This window comes from Apostichopus japonicus, chromosome 15, assembly GCF_037975245.1.
Source record: "Apostichopus japonicus isolate 1M-3 chromosome 15, ASM3797524v1, whole genome shotgun sequence".
Taxonomy (NCBI): Eukaryota; Metazoa; Echinodermata; class Holothuroidea; order Aspidochirotida; family Stichopodidae; genus Apostichopus; species Apostichopus japonicus.
The window spans coordinates 21,238,548-21,260,530 of NC_092575.1; the positions used below are offsets into that span (position 1 = coordinate 21,238,548).

A 21,983-nucleotide genomic window follows, 5' to 3' on the forward strand; every position below is an offset into this window, starting at 1 on the left:
GGTCTTACATTAGGTATGGGAATGGTGCCTGAGTTGTTGACTGATGATAATTAACATCTAATCATGTGTTAATGTTCTTAATGCCTATTGGCAGAAACATGCCAGAGCTTATTTTATTTACCGGTAAACAGGAAAATTCACAAACCTACTGTAAATAATACACATGAATACCTACTGCTAGAGTTAAGTAGCAAATTGCCTAAATTCTAACATTAATAGCACAAACCAACTGGTTTCTATTGTAGTCTTCAGTAGTGTTGACTTTAACATTGGAACACATCGAGTAAATCAAAGCTTGATAGAATAAATTATTTGTCAGTGTGCAACTATGACATCACACCTGTTACAGTAGGCTTCAAGTTCACTTTTGGTAGAATATCAGATAACTTCAACTGTCAATATCTCAAAAATGGTAAGTAGGAATTGAATGCAAATTTCACCAGAATGCTGAGGTTATATTCCACTTTAAAATATCAAAAAGAAATTTTGACCTGGACTATTCTTTTAAGAAGAATGCTTTCTGAGAGTAACAGAAATTCTTCCTAGTAATTATCTTCCTACACCAGAATCCTCCCACTTTAGCAATAATTGAAATCAAGCTGTTGGTATGGTAACACTATCGGTGAACAACAAACTTTTGTGTTACAGCTGTTTATGCGGAAAAATTCTTTTCAGCCTTAAAAAGTTTAAAAGTTAAAATCAAATTTATGCAAATTTCAAACTGTCCAAATTTTGTATTACTTCACTACTGCCACCACTGATGTCTGTACTGCACCTGATGACACTCTTTAAGATACTATCCAGTTAATTTTCACACCTGTTATTTATATTTTTTATTGCAGGTTAACAAAGCATTTAAGTTCTATTGAATAGTTTCAAGACAGAAGTGTGAAATTCTTGTTTCTCTTTGTGTCTCACAGATCTAACTAGGTCTGAACACCCTACTGTATATATACAGTGCAAACTTGTCATGAGCTAATAGCAATTTTACATGGTTAATAGCCACTGTCAATAGCAAAGCTGGACATATACTAAAAAGAACCTGTTTTACTGTAGTAGTACTCAGTAGCCTCTAGCAATACTCAGTAGTTTGAAGTCAGTACTCAGTAGTTTGTAGTAGTACTCACTTAGTTTGTAGTTATTATTCAGTAGTATTACTCAGTAGTTTGTAGTTAGTACTCACTAGTAGTACTCAGTAGTTTGTAGTAATACTCAGTAGTTTGTAGAAGTACTCAGTAGTTTGTGGTAGTACTCAGTAGTTTGTAGTAGCTACTCAATAGTAGTACTCACTAGTTTGTAGTTAGTACTCACTAGTAGTACTCAGTAGTTTGTAGTAATACTCAGTAGTTTGTAGAAGTACTCAGTAGTTTGTAGAAGTACTCAGTAGTTTGTAGAAGTACTCAGTTTTTAGAAACATTCAGTTTGAAGTATTACTCAGTAGTTTGTAGAAGTACTCAGTAGTTTCAGTACTCGGTAGTTTGTAGTAGTACTCAGTTTTTAGAAACACTCCTTTTGAAGTAGTACTTAGTCGTACTCAGTCTGTAGTAGTACTCAGATTGCATTTTTACTCAGTTTGCATTTTTACTCTCTAAAGCAGCTTTTTGAGACTAACTTCTGCAGATTCACATTTCCAATTCTACCAACTACTCAGACCTAGAATTATGCATTTTTTAGAAAATTTAGTCCCAGAATTTTAACACACATTCAGCTAATATGGTACAGGTATTTGAGAGCAGCCCAATACTATTTGCTGATAATAATCAGTAATTCGGGGCTAAATGTTAATTACTGAATTCATGTTGATTTCTTTGACTGACAAATAATGTTAACCGACTTTAATACTACGTGGTTATGTTCTTATTATCTACTGCCAGAAAAATGCCAGTACCTTTTTCCATGCTATCAGCAAATGACAAATTTCACTCACATTTAGCCAGTAAATAGCCGGAACTTTGGATGCCTTTCTACCAAGATTTACACAAAATAAGAATACAATTTATCAAAGACACATTCCTTGAATTTTTCACTAAGTAAGGATCAATTTAAGAGTAAATATATTACTTGACTAATATTTATTCATTTATCGGCATTCTTCTGTCGCCCAGACTCTTTTCATAGTAGTGATGAACACATTTCCAACAAAAAAAATCTGGAAAATTTCCCAAGTTTTGGCATTACAGTACTTAATTAACTGAAATTACACTTGACCAGTCAAGAAACTAATCAGCCTATATTGCCTAGATGATACAAATAACAGTTATAGCATTGTCACACAGCATCATCCTATGATAAAAAGTTAACTCAAAAGTTGATTCAATATTGAAAGTTACGATATTCTCATTAAAAAAAATTGCCTTACTTATTCAGAATAGTTACACTAAAACTGTCAAATCTCCACCCCCAGGTGTGTATGGAATGCCTGATTGTACAAAGTGACTTTTCTGGTTCGATTGTGATTCAGGGTCATTTATAGCCATTGAGTAACAATGGAAACTAAAAAGCGATTTTGTAACTTAGGTATGCTTCACTTGTGAATTATTTCGCACCTACTGGATATATTGTTGTAGCTGTATGTGGCAACCAATGCTATAGAAACTATGACAGGATGCCTTGTAGCAGAATTATTACAGTATATACATACTATGGTAGGTTATTTGAAAGTAAAAGAAACTTAAACAAATTGTGTGCAGATGAACGTCATTGCTTTTGATGGCAATCATAAACCTATGTACACATGGTATATATGTGAGTGTATGTGTGTTTGATACCTGGCTTGTAAAATATATATAAGAAGGAAAGTTCTTATGACCCTCACATTTGGAATGAGTATATCTTATATTCAGTACAGATGAATACCATCAGAGGTCACAGGTCATTTGGGGTCAGCAGAAGTCAAAGTCTAAAAACACTATACTGTATCTCAACAGATAAATGTTGGATGAATCTCTTGCACAGAAGTATGTGGATACCCTGTATTGAGTAGAAAAATAGTTACTTTTGATTGATGGTCATGTGTATTTGAGGTCAGCAAAGGTCACAGTTTATAAAAGTCATTTGAGGTCAGCAAAGGTCAAAGTTAATCAAACTCGTTTGATGTCAGCAGAGGTCAAAGTTTGAAAACCTTGAAAACATGATAGTTCAAGTAGTTAATTTGGGGGATGAATCTCCTACACTTTATGAGGATATGTCTCTGAATGAGTTCATCTCTAATATTTACAGTATTTTAGCATCATTCAATGGTTATTTCTTTTCAACAGAGAACAATCTATGGAAACCTTATATATAAGATGATATCTCAAAGAGTGAAGGATTCCAGATTTCTTAAAGATTTGGCTAATAATAAAACTATAAAAAAAAACACCTTCCAATGCTTAATTTCTGCATTTCTGGTTTAGAATCTGTAAATTCTGAATCTTTCAGCTAAATCAATCAATCTTTTATAACCTATTTTTTTGTATTACATACATTACAGGTTTACATGTAAACTGATGTCAGGAACAGAATTTCTATGAAGTTTGAATGTAAACAAACTATTGAATCTGAGTTCTACAGTAGTGCTACAGAAAGCAATATAATTACCACCTTGTGAACATGTGACCTTGTTGCTATAACGATCATATTTGAATTCCAGTAAGTTCTAGAAGTGGTTGCCAAGGTTCCCACTACTGTACATAAAAGAATTTTTTAAAGTTTTATTCAAAATCATTGGTTTGACTCAAAAGATGGCATCTGAATGGATTAGCATGATAGAATATGAACTATGCAGGGTTAGTCATGTGTAACATGTTTATTCAAGTCCTGCCCCTTTTGTGATGGTCGAAATTCCTGTTAGACAGAACTGCGTGGGGTTTTAACAATGCATTGTTCATTGATAGACACTTGTTTCCTAACACTGTGCTTTAGCGATTCATCGAATCGTCCCAACACCATCTATTGAAGGGAGTGTAAGCTGGTACGAAGGTGTGTTAGACACCACGGCTGGTACAAAAAAAAAGTCTTGTCTAAAATGAATTCCTCGTTAAGGGAGAAATATAGCGTTCCAGAGCTTAAGTCGTTTTGTAGTCAAGGATTAAGCCAGTCGGTTGAAACTCTCAAGTAAGACACTTCTTTTCCTCCTTTTCTCTATTCCCAATAATTTAAATAATTTTTTTTGAAATAAAAATGACCTTGTTCTTTGGATATAGGTAGTTTTCAGTATGAGTTTGTGTGTACATATCTCTTAAGCCAATATTAGGGCATATCGATTTATATTTTGCCATTTTATGAGATGTCATAGGGGTTGTGCCCTCTCTTCCAAATAAGAATAAATTACTTCTCAGAAATGTTGTGAATGTCGACAGTATTAATTATTCATGCTACTATGAATAATTAATAAGATACCAGTTTTTAATACATTCATGTCTCTACATCCCTCACTATAAGTTAAGCTACCATAAAATTGTGTGGCTGTGTATGAACCATTTTCATGCACACACAGTCTATTAAGAATAATAAATCTGATATTCTTATGCAGGGCAATGGGTAATCTCTGGAATAATATCAATTTTAGAACTAGGTGCTCCCAACTCTACCCTTGTTTAAAGGTCTGTACAGTATAGGCCAGTAAATAATTGTCATGAAAAACTATCAGGCAGTTGTAAACGACTCTGAACACTCCTGTAAATTTTTAGGTGACCATATTTTTTCCAGAAAATCCAGAGACATGATGTTGTCGAAGACCCTCCTCCCGCCCCCCCCTTCCCCGGCCATGTTGACATCCATATTAATACTGTACTTACACTGTACGTATGGGGATTCTATGTTTCAAGGATGATGGTCGAATGCCCATGTTTAGAAATACTTCATTCAGAAACAACATATTTACTCCAAGGGCGTTTCGGTCAAGTGGTTAAGGCAGTGGACTGGTGATCTAAGGATTACAGGTTCGAGCTCTGGCCAGATCATTGCGTTGTGTCCTTGGGCAAGGCACTTTATCTCCATTGCCCATCACCCAGGTGTATAAATGGGGACTTGCGAGGTAACTTGTAAATATAGTTGCGTGCGCCGGTTTGTAGCTGCACCCTATGGGAAGTCCCCCTGGGGACACGTGGTTGTGGTGCACTGTAGTGCCCTAGGAGAGATTGATTGAATTGCGTACACTTTGGTTTGTAGGCGTGACAAGATTTACTTCGTTCCTCGCTTACCTGTCTCCCCCCAACCTATGCACCTCATTCTACCGCGCCTAGAATGTCCTGGTAACCTTTTAACACTGTGCACCCTCTGTGACCCGGCTTCACGGGTCACCGACCTCCCTTCTCATTCTACCAACCAAAGCGTCTACTTCGTATTTTTTCGAGCGGATATTTTCCACCGAATTTCGTCCACTTTTGGTTCCTAGGATCGGAAATATTTTCCCATCCACTGTTTTTGGAAGTATTTGAAGTCTTTGCAGCCCGATAAGTATCCTTTTCTTTTCTTAGAGAGGTTTTTAGGGCTGTTTTTCGGGAGCGGCGTTCGCTCCGCTTTTTTCTGTGCAGAACTCTAGTACTGGTAGCAGTTCCGCGAATTGTTTACCGTAGTTACGCTAGTTCCCGCCTTTTTTGGCTACACACGCTATTGCGTTAGTTCTTTCCCTCACCCGTTGTTTAGTTGTTAACTACTCTACTTCTCTTGTATTATCGTTGCTTTATACGTTATATATCTATATTACTTGTCCCTTCCTTGCTCCCAGGCTCGTTCCTGGCTTTTTCCCCACCTTTTTGTGGGCTGGCCTTATGCCTATTTCTGTTACCTTGTAAGCCGCGGGCCTCTAGCCGAGGCACGGTGTTAAGGTAGTATCGCATTGCCCTTACCATGTGTGTATATTTCATTATCCTTATACCACATGTGTATATTAATTTATACTACATGGGTATATCATATTTATAATTACATTTATTTGTAAATGTTTACATTATACCTATCTCTTCCTTGTTAGCTGTTTTCCTCCCCAAAGAAGGGGGGCTCCTCCTATCATATTGTTAAGAAGTTGTTCCCTTAACTAGGGGTCATTCAGTCATGTCTAGGAATCAGCTGAAATGCATTGATTGCTCCATGTTCCGGCCAGTGAGGGCCGGGGATGAACTTGCCCTTGTCCCTAGTGCCGTACTTTTTCCAGGAGGGTTCCGTGTCTGGTGTGTTCCCAGTTCACCCCCATTCCTTGGCTAATTATCATTACCTGGCTAGCAGGACTTAGAATGTAGCTACAGAACATACTAGACTTGCTCCCCAACCCCAGCGGCTCCCTAGTAGTGGGAGACCTAGTACAGATAGGAGAGGAAGAGGAAGGAGAGGTGGTGAGAGGGGGCCGAGGAAGAGAGTGTGGACAGAGAAAGAGAAGGGCCAGGCTCCGGCCAAGAGAAAAATTTTTTGCCTTCCATGCTTTCGTTACTTGTTCGCTTTTAAGTGTTGGGTTTTCACTTTTGTAGCGTACCTTGTAACCACGAGCCCCCTTTTCGCATTAGCGCGAATGGGCGGTTCTCGCCTTGTTTACATGTTCTTATCTGTACATGTTTTTATCTGTTATTTTTCTTATAAGATGTTTGCTCGTTTCATGTACTTCGTTACTTGGTCGTTTTTCTAAGTGTTGGTTTTCACTCTTGTAGCGTACAGTACTGTTTCGCTTAACTCCCGTTAAAAAAAAAAAAAAAAAAAAAAAAAACCAACGATCGATAACAGACGTTGAAAATCAAAAAAAAAAAAAAAAAAAGTTGAAAACGAACAAGTTCGTTGACAAATTTTAGACCACTGCGGGCACGGTTGTCAACGAAGTTCTACGAAATTTCCACGAAAGTTATCGCGATCAAAAACCGCAAAAGCAATTCTAGTCTCCCCACCCCGCTCCTTCCACTCCCTTGGTTAGTTTACGTTCTTACGATAGACTACCTTTCCTAGCCTTCCTACCGTGAGTTTCTCAATCATGTACTTGGAGCCACTTGAATTATGTCAATTGTTTGATGTTCCGCCCGGATCGGGCGGGGATTGGCCAGGATCCTTGCCCCAGAGGCAGGACCTGTAACCCAGAGACCCTTGTTGGTCTAAATCTTGTTTACGCCAGCTCCTTGGCAAGAATTATACACTTGGCTGGCTAGCAAGCATTCGAAGCTCCGGGACAAACTGGACACCATCCCGCCCCCCCAACGGTTCTCCGAGAGGGGAGGGAATTGTAGGAGAGACGGGAGGTGAGGAAGAAGCCAAAGAGTCGTTAAGAGATAGAATGGGGAGTGGCCAAGAACACATAGAGTGGCCCAATGGCTTGGCGCACTGTACTAGCTGATGTACGAGACTCCCCTTCCGGAGGAGAGAGATAGAGAGAGAGAGGAAAGAGTTTTTGCCCCCCCAAGGTCCCGGCGACGTCCGGATTGTATGACCAAGGGGGAAGGCAAGGGCAAGGCCTAGGCCACTGTAAAGCCCATTAGAAATTCCGACCAGAACCCAAGGTCCCGGCGACGTCCGGATTGTATGACCAAGGGGGAGGCAAGGGCAAGGCTAAAGGCCAATGTAAAGCCCATTAGAAATTCCGACCGGAACGGACAGAATGTCCGGGTCGAGGAGAGTGGTACTCGGCGTGGTACACACAGAGATGGGCTCCGGGAGCCCGGGTCCAGCGAGACCCCAGAGGGAGTGAAGAACCGAGGTTCCACTCCGGACCCGAGACCGGCCTCGAAGCCGGGAACCGGAGCTACAATCGACTGCTGGGTCCCGAGAGATGGGCTTCGGAGGGCCCGGGTCCGACGAGACTCCATAGGGAGCCCGAAACCAAAGTCCCACTACGGACCCAGAGCCGGTCCCGGAGCCGGGAACCGATGAGATCGACGACTGCTGGGCCCCCAGAACGGGGAAGCAGGGGCAGAAACCCGGTCCGCAGACCTCCTAGCTGGAGCCGCGGCCGATCCCGAGGCCGGGGGCCGACGAGAGTAACAACTGCTGGGCCCCCAGAGCGCCCAATCCGAAAAGAGAGCCGGCCCCGAGCGAGGTTCCCACGGCGAATGGACATATACTTATCCCCAGCCTCAGAGAGGGAAGGACAAATACGGGCACTGAACACCCGGCCGCGACACCACGATCAATCCCAGACCAAAGAATGCAACCTGATTTGTCCCCCGGTGAGGAACTTCTGGTTTGCAGAACGTCGGTCAACCTGTCCGGCCTAGACGACGAGGTCGACCCCTAGATTTCGGGGTTACAGAGGACGGTTACTCCCGCTTCCCAGAGGAGGAAAGCCTTCTACATCGGGGGGATCGTTGCCCCCCGAAACTAGCAGCTTGGGCTACGACGACAGGTTCGAATCAATTGCGGAAAAACACCGCAACCGCTACACCTTTAATCGCTACACATCCCAAATGTGTTTAACAAGTACAGTACCAGCAGAAACCAGGACATGACATAGTTTTCCTGGGCATTCATGGGTCAGATCGTCCTCGCTAATTATACTCCTCTCTAATATTAATTCATCGCCATATATCTAGGTTTAAAACCCCACTTGTATTCTAAAACACTTGTGGAACCCACTCTCAGAACATGTTAAAATGCGCAAGCCGAATATGCTAAAATGCGCAAGACTGAATGGTTTCAAACGGTTCTCGTGACTTACTCTCCCTGCTTTAATATCTTGGCAAACTGCCAAAAAGAGGACTATCTCAAACATTGGCAACGTGCCAGAAAAACGAAAACTTCTTAAGCCTTGGCAAACTGCCAGCAATGTGTATAACGCGGTACATTTGTTAAGAGAGGAGGCGGGGCCAGGCAGTCACCTGGCTTGCCACGTGTGAGCTCAACGTTTGCTGCAACGAGCTGTCGACTATGTGAGCGATCCTATGGAATAAGCCTCTCTACTTCTCTGGTGAATTACCAAGACATACGCGTTAGTAAGTTGAATAAGGGGTAGGATAGAACCCCATGAAAGCTACAAGGGCTATCACGCGCCGAACATACGGGATACGCTCCATGAATAACTTGTTCGATGTTCCAAAACTTTAAGCAGAGTTGCACTTCGTAGCACCTGATATGCTAGCCGTGACCATGCGCTAGCTGGTTCCAATAGGAAGTTGGAAACTTTCACTGTACTACGATAGTGATACAATTCTCATCTCGACATGAAGAGACTTGAGAAGTAACAGGTACGTTAGCATAACATTTAATACAACATCAAATGTGGTGTTGTTGAAACGTCGACATAACGTTCTATGAGTTTTTAATGTTATATTAATGTCATATTCATGCCCTTAGGAAATTTGTGTGGATTTACTAGCCTGAAAACGTTTCGGTTTTACACCGCAAATAAGGTTATCATAACAGAAGACGAAGCGTTTAATAACGCGTTTGTGCGTGATGAGTAACTCCCCGGGCTCGGTTAAAGCAGCCAGGGATGTATGAGGTGGAATTTCTACAAACCCACCCTCTCACCAACTTCACGGTCCCTGTTGGGAGTTTGTTTCTGATGAGTAGACCTATAGCCCAGTTACTGTAGCTCAGTGGTTAAGGCCGGTGCCTTGCAATTATAAGGTCCCGAGTTGGGGTCACTCCAAGATTAATGTATGTCGTCCAGTCACAGAGTTGTTGACAATTCATTATCATGGACATTAAATACGAATGTAAGAGACTGAATTCGGTCAACTTGCGGCCTTGATAGGTCAACGAGGTTTCTTCACAAGTTCCTGCTTGCAGGATGATCCAAAATACATATAATACATTATACTAAAATACATAAATACATATATATAGTTTTAGTAGTCACATACAGTATAACAGTTGTAGCATTGACCAAGATTCTGATGAAGCAAACTATCCATTCAGTACTCAATTTTCGAGAGCACTGTGGTCAAATGGTGAAGGCAGTGGACTGGTGATCTAAGACTTGCAGTTTGAGTCCTGGCCAGATCATCCCGTTGTGTCTTTGGGCAAGGCATTTTATCTCCATTGCGTCTTTCCATTCAGGTGTATAAAGGGGGACCTTTAGATAAACTGTCAGTCGGGGGCTTTTTGGCTACCGCAATGAGGAGGGACCTGTCTCTATGTTTGACAGGTTATCGCTGATCAGGGTTATTTTGTTAGGCGGGGAATAGTGCCAGAACAGACAGGCACTGCCAGCCGAGACCTCTCTGGCACAAGTGGTAGACTTCCTCACTCCCTCTTCGAGGAGGGAAAGCAAGTGTCAACCATCAAGAACTACAGGTTGGCAATTACCGCGATCCACCGCGGCTTTCCAGATGGGTCCACCCCGGGCAACAACGGGGACATCACCCAGCCCATCAGGGGGATGACAAACAGGCGTCCTCGGACCAGACGGCTCGCCCCCTCGTGGAGTCCATCAGCAGCACTGCAGGCACTCACTAAATCACCATACGAACCAATGGCTTCAGCCTCGCTGGCAGCCCTTAGAAAGAAAACCCTTTTCCTGATCACCCTCGCGTCAGCAAGAAGAAGGAGCTGTTTCCACGCTCTGCCTACAAAGCAGAACCATATTAGGTTTGAGAACCACGGGAGAATGGTCCCCGATCCGTCCTTCATACCCAAGAACCAGGTCCTTTCCTTCCTGCCGGGGGACATCTTTATCCCTGAAATAAAGACACTTTCCTCAGTCGCAGAGGATATACTGTGGGGCCCAGTCAGGGCTCTCAAATGGTACTTAAACAAGACTCAACCCCTGAGACGAACAACCATGTCCTTGTTCATACTACCCAGAGCACCTTTTTCAACGGTGTCTAAGGACACCCTCTCTCGGTGGCTGATGGAGATTATTCGGCCCTTCGCAGTTGGCACAACTTTAACGAGAGCCCATGACATTAGAGGAAAAGCGGCCTCGACAGCTCTTTTTGCAGGAGTCCCAATAGAGGTCATCCTTAAGGCAGCAGCTTGGCGGACACCAACGACGTTCGTCGCCTGTTACCTTTCAGACTCATTACAGGCTGAGGCGGCATTTCGTAGCGTGGTGATGCGAGATCCGGCGGGTACTAGGTCCCACCCCTCGGGCCTCCCACCATCGGGCAGTGCCACTCGGTGCATAGGTTGGGGGGAGACAGGTAAGCGAGGAACGAAGTAAATACTCCAAAACTTACTGGTTTGGATATTTACGAGTGACGAGCTTACCTGTCTCCATTCCCGCCTCCCTCCCCCGAGGGGGGTGGAACACAGCCGCACGGAGGAGCGGTCTCATTGACTTAACAAAACACCTTCTAGCACAGGCCAAGAGACCTGAGGAAAGGAGGTTCCACTGCCGTACGAGCCCCCGTACCATCACCTATTGCTACCAGCGAGTTTGTTGCAAAGATAGTTTTATCTTGACCGGTAGTAACAGGTAGTAACTTGTAGTAATCGGTAGTAACTTGTAGTATCTCGTAGTAACTTAGGGCCACTATGAGTGACTTAAGGAAGAGTGTCTTAAAGTGTTTTATATATATATATGGAGAAGCGTTATATATATATTTCCTTTATAATGTTGATACTCTTTTTCCTTCGTCTTTCTCCATTAAACACTACGGTGTTCAGGGCCTTGGGCCTAACTTGTAGAGTACCTTCTGCTACCTTTTTAGACCTAAGGGGTACAGGCTGACGGGGTCGTAGAGGGTAGCCCCCCCTCCCCACAGGAAGGGGAGTACTACCCCTCCCGTTGGAAGCGTCAGAAATTCGATGTTAGACTAGGAGTCGAGGGGGTAGCCCTCCCATTTGTCGGGAAGGACTACTACTCGACTCCAAGGCAGAGACCACTTTGGAGGGGCTTTGGTCTCATGAGAAGGAAGGTCGGTGACCCGTGAAGCCGGGTCACAGAGGGTGCACAGTGTTAAAAGGTTACCAGGACATTCTAGGCGCGGTAGAATGAGGTGCATAGGTTGGGGGGAGACAGGTAAGCTCGTCACTCGTAAATATCCAAACCAGTAAGTTTTGGAGTTTACCAATGACCAAGGCTAATAGCGCCTTTTAACAATTTCTGTTGACTTTGGCACTATATAAATGTCTTCTGATTGATTGATTGATCAAGCTAAAAAATTTGGTTGAGAAAAAAAGAAGGAAACTACAAGGTAACTGGAAGTCTGTCCCTCTTATTCATCACTAAGTATGATAGGATGTCGTCCATTTGAATTAAAAGGCTATGAAATTATTCAATGGTCTGGGTTGCCTAAGTTGTCTCTGAACCAGGAATGAACTGATACGTTTGTACAGTGTTGTGAACAATCACAGCTTAGGTTCAAGCTGTCACTATTTATGAACAGAAGGCCTAACAGGTAAAAATTGAAATTCTGACAGGGTCTTTCTATAAACTTCAGGGATATTCCAGGGAGAGTAAATACATTACAACCTGGGGACATTTCCGGGGACACTTTTAATCGGGTTACAACATGTGAAACCCAGGGGCTGTCCCCGGAAATCAGGGATTATCTGGTCACCTTAATTTAACCTTAATCTCCACATCCCTATTTCTCATGCAATCACCCAGGATAACTACACCCCGACTAATACCCACCGGACAATTACCCCCAAGGACAAAAACCCCCCGGACAACTACACACCTGGACAACTACCTCCTCGGACGAATACCCCCTAGACAATTACCCCCCAGATAAATACCCCTGGAAGAATATCCACATGGACATATGCTGTTAACTTTAGGGGACTGATACAGCGACAGATATGCAGGTATTTTTTTCAGCTAGTTTCCCAGGGGCCTAAAGGTCTACCCTGGTCCCTCGGGCAACTGCGAGAGGATATTTACAATTGGGTCAGGGTACCGGTTAAACAGGCACCACTAGGGTCGTAGTGTGCCCTGGCACTTTTAACCTCCAGACAATGGACCGAGGTCCAGGGCAAGATAGGTGGGGACGGCGGTTGAGGAAGCATGAGGGGGGGGGTTGGGCATTAGTCACTGATGGTAGTAACTATTAATTTACTATTTGTTAGAGTGACACTATTCTGTATAATTAATCTCCGAACATTTCTGGCTTATTGCGACTTACCATTTTTTAAGTTTTCTTCTGAGTAATTTTACTTGATGTTATGTTATGTTAGTTTTTGTATAGGGCTTTATATTGCACTATTAAATTTGGTTACATCAGAAAAATAATCTGATATATCAGATTAAGAAAATTTGCTTTCATGGCCCTAATGAGCTTTCGTACTACGGGGTTCACCAGCTAAAGGTGCGCTTTGTTCACAGGCTAGAGGGGGGGAGGGGGTTACTTGGGTGCATTCTGGTATAGTTGGGGGAGTAACCTGGGTGAGGTATCTGTGCTGGTGTATTTGTGCATGTGGAGTTTTCCCAGAGGTTATTGCCGGGGCATGGGGGTAAAAGTCCTCGATGGTATTTGTCAAGGGGGTACTTGTCCCAGGGGTACTTATCCTCGGGTTTTTTTGGCCTTGGGGTGTATGTCCGGGCGTAGTTGTCCCGGCACAAATTATTATCTAAGCGGAGCGCCACCTTTGGTTGGTTCGGAGCGTACAAGAAATTTTTGGGTTTTGATACACCCCAGATCACCAGAAATGGCACTTCCAGAGCATGAGAATGACCAACCCGATGTACACTTTGGCCTGAGAACCAAGTATTTCTCAAGATTTGTTTTCATCCATAACCTTTTGAAGATTGTCACCTGTCCCACATCATGTTTGACGTCATCTCATCTCCTGTGGATCATTGCTTTTGTAGGTTATTCTACGCTTTTGTAGGTTATTCTAGCCTACAATACCCATCAGTTCCACTTTTCAAGGTTTTAAGCCCATTATATGTTCAGAATATCAAAATTCACATTTCTCGTTAGATTTACTTCAAAACCTACCCATAATATTGCACAATTATCTGTGGACAACCAATCAGGGACGTAGCTAGGATCAGATGATTCGGGGTGAGATACTCCAAACTACCAACTGAATAGATTTTTTCCAACTGAGTGTAGGTGTGTCTGGGTGGGCCCTAAAGGGATTCACGACTTTGTGGGGGGGGGGGTTAATAAAACCGGTGTTACTTGCTAAACGTTGTCTAGCATCTTTGCAGGAGTGGGCAGTAGAAAAAAATAGGTTATGATGTTGCAGACAGTTGCACATCAAAGCAGGACCCCACCATTTGTTGCTGGGAACAAGTCGGGTTTCCGTGCATGTACACTCAGCAAAATTAAAATTACAGTAGTAACTATAAAGCGAAGCGCCACCATCGGTTGGCGTGGAGCGCTATGAAATTTTACAAAATGGCAACCCAATAGCAGCCAAAATGGGAGCATCGGTGCCTCTGCAGAGACCCTGACAGTCATAATTGCAAAGACACTGGGCAACAGAACCCTAAAATATTTAATAATAATAATAATGGACACTTTGTATAGCGCCGGTATCCGCCTGAAGTAGCTCATGGCGCTTTGCAGAAAAAAAGATTACATATATGGAATTTGGAACAGGTAAGTTTTTAGATATATCTTGAAGGTTCCAAGGCTGTTGACAAGTCTTACTGCTTGAGGTAAGTAATTCCACAATTTTGAGGCTGCACAGGAAAAGGATCTCTGGCCCCACCGATTCCTTGAAACACTTTTAAGTGGAGTTTTCGTGTTCACTCTCAGCTAAATTGAAATGACTGGAATGGTAGGGGAAAGGTCTAAGTGGAGGGTGTGTCCCTAGGTAAAATCACTCAAATTACAATCTTCAACTCGATCCTGAGTAGATCTATACAGGCTCTGTGTGGATACTATGAAAAAGGAGGGTACTGCGTACAAATGAAGGTGTTTTTTTTTAAATTCAGAAAACTCAAGGGAGGTTTAACCCCCCCCCTGGATCCTCCCCTGGTGTATCAAATTACATCCCACCAATAGATGCTTTGCATCAATACCAACATGTACTGTGGTACATATGCAACACTTAACTCTCACCCAGAACAAGATAGGGGTGGTGCCCCAACTACGGCAAGGTATATTTTCAGGGCAAATATATAAGGGGGGTGGGGGTGTCTCACCCCCCCAAAAAAGAAGCTTGGTAAAACTGACGATAGTTGGAAAATCGGAATTTCCGACTGTCGCACTTTAGTTTATCTAGGCCTTTTCATATATTCCTGTGATTGTGAATGACCTAATAATTGAAAAATCTCGGTCAAAATTGACCTTTAATCAGTCAAATTAACCACGCTTTCCTTGCCACAAATTGTATCTCGCGATCCTTATACTCCACCATACAAAACTGCGTATGATTTTTAATACTCTGAAAATGCCTAATAGAACTACCGTCATAGGCGTAGGAGCCCAACTTGATTTGGGGGGGGGGTGAGGGGGGGAGCTGTAACGACTTGTCCGATAAATATAAACAAATTTTTTCGCGCGCGTTCAACATGTTAATGTGCGTATCATATAGGCATACATCGGTTATTACATCGCATGCCAATAACATACAATGATTTTCCGTGTTGTATATTGGTAAGAATTATTGGGGAAGTCGTTACAATATTAATTATAATAATAATATAAGTTTAACCATTGCAAATACATTGCAAATGATTTTTCTTTCAGTAGGTGCCCGAAAAATTATCAGCATATTGCCCGAATTTTTGGTTGGTGGGGCGTGGGGGGGCTAATAAATTTGTGAAATGAGTGCCAGTGGGTACATATATATCGAAAATGTTCGGAACAAAAGTGCAGTCGCGAAAGATGGGGTGTCTGACTGACACTGACCGTATCGTTGAATAGTAGCGCGGAGGGGTGGGGGGGGTACAAGGCAGTCGGAATTTTCTGGCTTCAAAACCCATCCAGTTGGATTTTCAGCCACTACACCCCCACCCAAATCATAATGCCTTGGCTACGTCCCTGGGGGAGGGGTTGGTTGTTCCTCTTCGTTGAGTTTTTACTTGTCAAAAGGCCTTTTCATATAAATGATTTGTGTTGATTTTTTTCTAATGCAAATGATTAGCCTAGCTTTATATAGTTGGGGTAAGTATCAGATTTGGTTGGGGAGAGGGAGGGCAGAGTTAATTACCCCCTTCAATAGCTCCACCACTGAATTGAGTACTTTACATATGCAGATATGAAAATGAGGTCATACTAGATACTCTGCCCATTTGAAATGTTTTTGATGAGATTTTTTGGGTAGCTTGATGAGTCCAAGAAATAATCTTAACTGAGAAAAATCCAGTCCCTCTGTAATCAGTAATCCAAATCTAGACACACCTTCACGATTTTTTTTACATTGTGTGCCTATATACGAGCGGAATGGTATCAATCTGTTTAAAAGTTTTCATGTTAGTTTAAATTGACCAATTACGGCGTGTAGGGAAAACGTACGATATACTCATCACCTAAAGGACCAAGTAATTTGCATAAAGCGACTGGGCATTTAATTTCAAATAATTACTACGCAAAGTCGGCCTTCCTTAATTTTTACAACCAGCGATACGTAGTTAAGTCCATATTAATAATAAGAAACATTTTAAGTGCCCCCAATTAGATTTTGTTATCTTTTAAGCCTTGTTCATGACTCGGATCATGCCTTTAATTGTCTACTTTTATACCGTGGACGAGCCTAGCGAGAATTCTAGGAAAAATCACCAAACGGACCAACAGGGACGCCCTCTAAAGTTGTAACTTTGACCATTGCGCGATAGCGCTACTTCTGTCGCTAAAAAATAGCAAAATTCCTTATAATTTTCTTCATTTAGATAATTGGCGGACCAAATGTTCAGATAATATCAACTGTTCATTAAGGAACCGCCCCTAAAAAAAACCTGTCGATTTATCAGTTTGTTCATAATTTCTGTCACATTTTTGTTTAACCCTAGGGTTAACCCTAGGGTTAGGGTTAGTGCCATATTTACCATGAAATACCGAATTTTGACATCGGATCTGGTCAATGATGTAGAAGAACGTGCCAGTTACTATATATGTTTGTCATTTACCATTTTATTCCGTTTAAAATTAATAAAAGGGCTTTTATGGAGCTAAATTGACAAAAGCATCAAAAGGACCACTCAGAACACTTCCAAATTTGAGTAAACTATCATTCCAAAAATTGACGTCACGGGCACATACTTCATTGTAAATGTATAAGATTTGAAAATATCGTGAATTAGAAAATGGTCTTTCTGACAGTACCAAATTTAACACAATTACACAATGGTATAAAAAGTTTTATGAAATATGATAACACCCTTACATGCATCAAAATTGAGTCTTTGCTACCGACCAAGACGTACTGTACCTGCATTATACGTTCCTTGGAGGATCTTTCAGGCACACATTTTATGAGGTTTAGAGTGGAATTTGAAGGAATAAATTCAGCGAATAGTAAAGATAGGCATATGAGATTCTCTTTTTAGTCTATCGCCGATTTTTTACGAGAAAATCCGGATTTATTAAGCCATGAATCAAACGGACCATTCTATTGCGCAACGACACTGGTCGTTTTGATGCTTTGTGCAATCATGATGTCATGCTGTAGACTATCGTTTCCAGGTGACGATAAAGCTGATTTATTATGTATTTGATGCCTCAACGGAGATGCGGATTTATATCATCCTAACGTTTCATATTATACCCCCCCCCCCTCACATATGCAGTGACAACAGCCTTGGCAAGATGGGCAAATAGGGGGTAAGGTTTTTTTTTTACTTGGTTGGGGGGGGGTTATACCACTGATATGGGAAGGAGTTTGACATACGGTGTTGTAAGGTAAATTCGCGTATCCCTTAACTTTGTGTACTGTGTTGTTTTCAGGGACGTAGCCAGGGGAGCAGTGGGAGAAACTGCTCCCCCCCCCCTTTCAGAATCAAATAAATATTTTAAGACGTTTTTTTTTTTGTCATGGTATTTTGTCACTGCTTTTTTATCTTGAATACTCGTCAGCTCGTTAACTCGATTACTATCGTACTAACATTCTGGCCTACCGATTCAGCTACTTACTTATTTTGGCAAATACAATTAGCTAAATTTAGCCTATAGCCTATTACAAGCCTACAGTTTGCCACTGCGTAATAAAATACATATAGCCTACCTGACCGCACTCGAATGAGTGTCACGAACCGTATGTACAACGACGACGTGCCTTCTCATCCTTTTATGATTCGTCATAAGTTGTTGAACGAACAGCATGTTATGAAGCTAAGCTAGCAATCGACACTCCCTCCCCTAAGACCCCTCCCCATACCAATCACAAAATGTGCAGACGAGGTGTGAGAACTTAGTCAGATACCCAATATGAAGGGAACACAATTCTTTCCCCAAAGCCCTATATCTCGTGACCGGAAAAATAACCCTCAGACAAATACCCCCGGACGATTAGCCCCCCCCACCCAAGCCAATAACCCCCAGGAAAACTCCCGCCCGGACAATTACCCCCGAGGAAAACAAAACCCTGGACAACTACCCACCCGGACAACTACCTCCTCGGACAAATACCCCCTAGAGTCGTTGTGTGCAATGGCCCTTTAGACGCAGGAGGGGGAGGGGGTGAGGCATGGCTATTAGGGCTATGAAAGAAAAAGAATAACAATCTGATATATCAGAATAATAATCTGATATGTCAGATTAAGAAGATTATCTTTCATGGCCCTAATGGGCTTTCATACTACGGGGTTCACCAGCTAAAGGTCTGCTTGGTTCACGGGGAGGGGGGGGGGCACTGGGGCGTATTCTGGTTTAGTTCGGGTAGCAACATGGGAGTGGTATCTGTGCCGGTGCATTCATGTGGATGGAGTATTCCCGGAGGTAATTGCCGGAAGGTGGGGTTATTGTCCTCAGCGGTAATTGTCATGGGGGTACTTGTCCGGGGAAATTGTCTGGGGGTACTTATCCTGGGGGGGTATTTGTCCTTGGGGTGTATGTCCAGGGGTAGTTGTCCCCAGAGGTATTCCTTTTCGAAGGTTTTGTCTGGGGCTGATTGTCAGGGGGGTACTTGTCCTGGGGGTATGAGTCTGGGTGGTATATGTACGGGGGGTAGTTGTCCGGCAACCATATGTCTCATGCATTTCAATGGGCACTATAGTTCCTTGTTTTAAGTAAAATAAGTGTGTTGCATATGTCATCACCCAATGTTATCATCATACCAACTTCGTATCAACTCTCTTAAATATGCCTTTGATCATGTTACATATGAGTAACTCCAATGATCAAGTAAATGCTAACACAACAGAAAATGGAACTATCCAAAGTTGAGTCCAGAAAAAAAGTTGGCTCGAAAGGATTTGGGACCAAAACATCCTAACCAAAAATGGCAGAACAAATGGGTCTAGAATATTAGCTGTGAACAGGGACTTAGCCAGAAATGGAAATGTGGTGGGAGAGGAACAGAATTTTAAAAGGGCATTTATCATAAAGGGAGCATTATAACGCTTATCGGAGCTCCAAGATGTACAAAAAATTGTTTGCCCAAAATGTCTCCCACATGGCAAGAAAAAAAGACTATTATAAGAGTTTTGTATTACGTACAGTAGCAGACAAATTATCAGGGGGAAGAGTGAGAAGGGTCACTTAGTATCATCCAACGTGAAAAGGAGCTTTAATGATTTCCCCTGCTTTTAGCTGAATTTTACTTTTAGGGGTACTCACAGGGGGATGGAGAGATCGCTCCCATTGCTCCCCACCCACCTGCCCCCTGGCTACATCCCTGTGAAACTGCTCGTTTGCTTTAAACGAGTAAAAATTTGATAGTTTTTTTTTTTAAATGGTTTTGCTTCAAGCGTGCCACCAGGCTATCTGCCCTTTCTCACCGGATTTACTGGATAAACAAAGCAAGACCATCTATTACTGCATCCTGCAACTGGTTTAAACACTTTGCTGACACTGCTTGTAAAATTTAACATATATATGACTAAATCTATATATGACTATTTTGAATGATGCAGAACAATGCTGGTTATACGGTAGGTGGCAAGCTTTCCACATATTTTACACAGTGATGTGTATATCACTTGCGGCAAGTAAACTATACAGTAATTGTTTGAAATTTGTTACAGAGGGTAGAGCCAGCAGTTGAAGTATAAAACACACATGTAGAGAAACCGCAGCCAATTAGTCACTCCACAATTTTGTATCTTTTAGCCAAAGTGGAAAACATCATTGAGTTCTTGACTGTTTGATTCAATAGTATCTTAAGTTAACAACACAGTGGGCATTGTGCAGACAGCTGGTTGAATCATTTTGCCATTATCATGCTTCCTTTATGATGAAACATATATATGAAAGGAGAAACAAAAGCAGATAGAAAATGCAGGAATGGTATTGCCTGATTTGATGTTCCTACGAATTTTTTCTCAGTACAAATTATTGCTACACTTATCACGGCAATGAACATACCAATCATCTTTTGTATGTATTGCTTACTTCAGCCATTCTGTAAAGATTAAATATTATATTAAACATGAAAAAACATATGAAATTCCTAGCCAACCACAATTCTAATTGTTGATTTTAGTTCACTATGACCATCCTTCTAGTACTAGTACTACTGTAGTGTTGCATCATAAATTTGAGAAGGGGTGTCACACTAACAACCTTCTCTTGTAATGTAAACAAAGTCACGGCTAACTACAGAATGTTTTAGTCATTTACTCTTTACCTTCACTAATAATAATATAAGTATTTAATTTAAGGGTTATACAGCCTAGTTATTATAGGCCTAAGCTATGGTAAGTTTTGTAACCACCGTAACTTGTAAGTTAGTTAGGCTAGGCCTACACGTTAGTTGGAGTTAGGGAGTTCTTGTACACACAGCTAGGTCTACGCAACTTAGACATGTTTTATGTACAATTTCACCCAATTCAATTGTCAGTGATCATTTGTTTTGGCTATAATTTTATGATCTTGAGACGGTTACAGTACGTAGTGTCACATTTTAAGACTTCGAGATCGACGGTAAGAAACGTGATGTTGAATGCACACCAGCTGATGTTTGTTATTGTTGTTGTTATTTCTTAACGTAAGTTCTATTGCTGTGGGTGCACATAAGAACTAAAAAGTACATTTAGTGTCAGCCGGAAAGGCTTACCTCGTTGTGAAAGTTTTGTTGAGAAAAGGGACATATTTTACGAAATAATGTAGTACGTTATGAAAGATGTCAGAGGAACTAAATAATAAACAGATACGAAGAGTTATAAAATAAGGAAACTGTTAAAACTGTGTAAAATAAGATATTTACGTATAGAGAAATATACGTAAAGTTTTTGTTTTTAAAACAGTTGGATGAAAAAAATGGACGATGTTTTCCTTTGATTGTTAACCGGAATTGTTGGAAACGATAACTTTTGCCGAATATGCGTGATCTTTTTGCGATCGCACTTTGCTCGTGGTTCGCCATCCTCAACTCAATATCTGTGGATCACCACATCCCCCTAATCTCAAAAAGAAATATACGCCACTGTAAACCGTAATCCCGGTGTGTTTATTTGTTACACGCGCAGCGTGGGTAGGGCCTTGCTATAGATACAAGATGAGGAAAGTTCGTTGTGACCTTTCCATTATCGGTACCATGTGTATAGGGTATTGTAATAAACACGGTGCATTGGAACAGCAGTGTGAAGGCAATAAACTTGTAGTCATATAGGCTATAAGTATCATCATCATTACCCAAGTACTCAAATATTTACTTTCCATATATTTAACTGAGCACAAATAACGAACTTTGAACACAAAGTCATATTTGTAGGCTCTCCGCGTCACAGCTATAGCTTCTTGGACACGTTGTAACCGATAAGTGGATCGAAATTACCCGAATCAAATGAGGAACCACTTCACACCCCTTTTCATCCACATCTCCGTCTTCCTCCTCTCCTTCTGCTGTTGTAAGCTCGAAACAGTATCCTAAAAAATAATAAAAACTACTGTTTTCATAATTCTACGAAATGAAGAAGACAGGTTATTTAATTTGTTATCATTCTTGGTGACGTGCATGGACTGTTGGACTTGAAGTGTTTAAATAAAGCAATCAGCTCGCGCTAAAACGAAACTATGTTAGTGCATGGATAGTCCAAAGTACTAGATTACGTCAGTGTTGTCTAGGAACAGTTGGAATTAAGTATT

At 41.7% G+C, this 21,983-nt stretch overlaps 2 protein-coding genes across 3 annotated transcripts in view; both read left to right on the top strand.

Annotated features, from left to right (window-relative positions):
- Positions 1-21,983, top strand: part of LOC139981598 (uncharacterized) — a 125,114-nt gene that overhangs the window by 13,421 nt on the left and 89,710 nt on the right. The gene's annotated exons all lie outside the window — the stretch shown is intronic.
- The window catches only part of LOC139981594 (uncharacterized), a 55,481-nt gene continuing 37,459 nt past the window's right edge, over positions 3,962-21,983 (top strand). The window contains exon 1 of the mRNA XM_071994095.1: positions 3,962-4,095. The gene's annotated coding sequence lies outside the window, so the exon portion shown is untranslated. The remainder of the gene's footprint in view (positions 4,096-21,983) is intronic.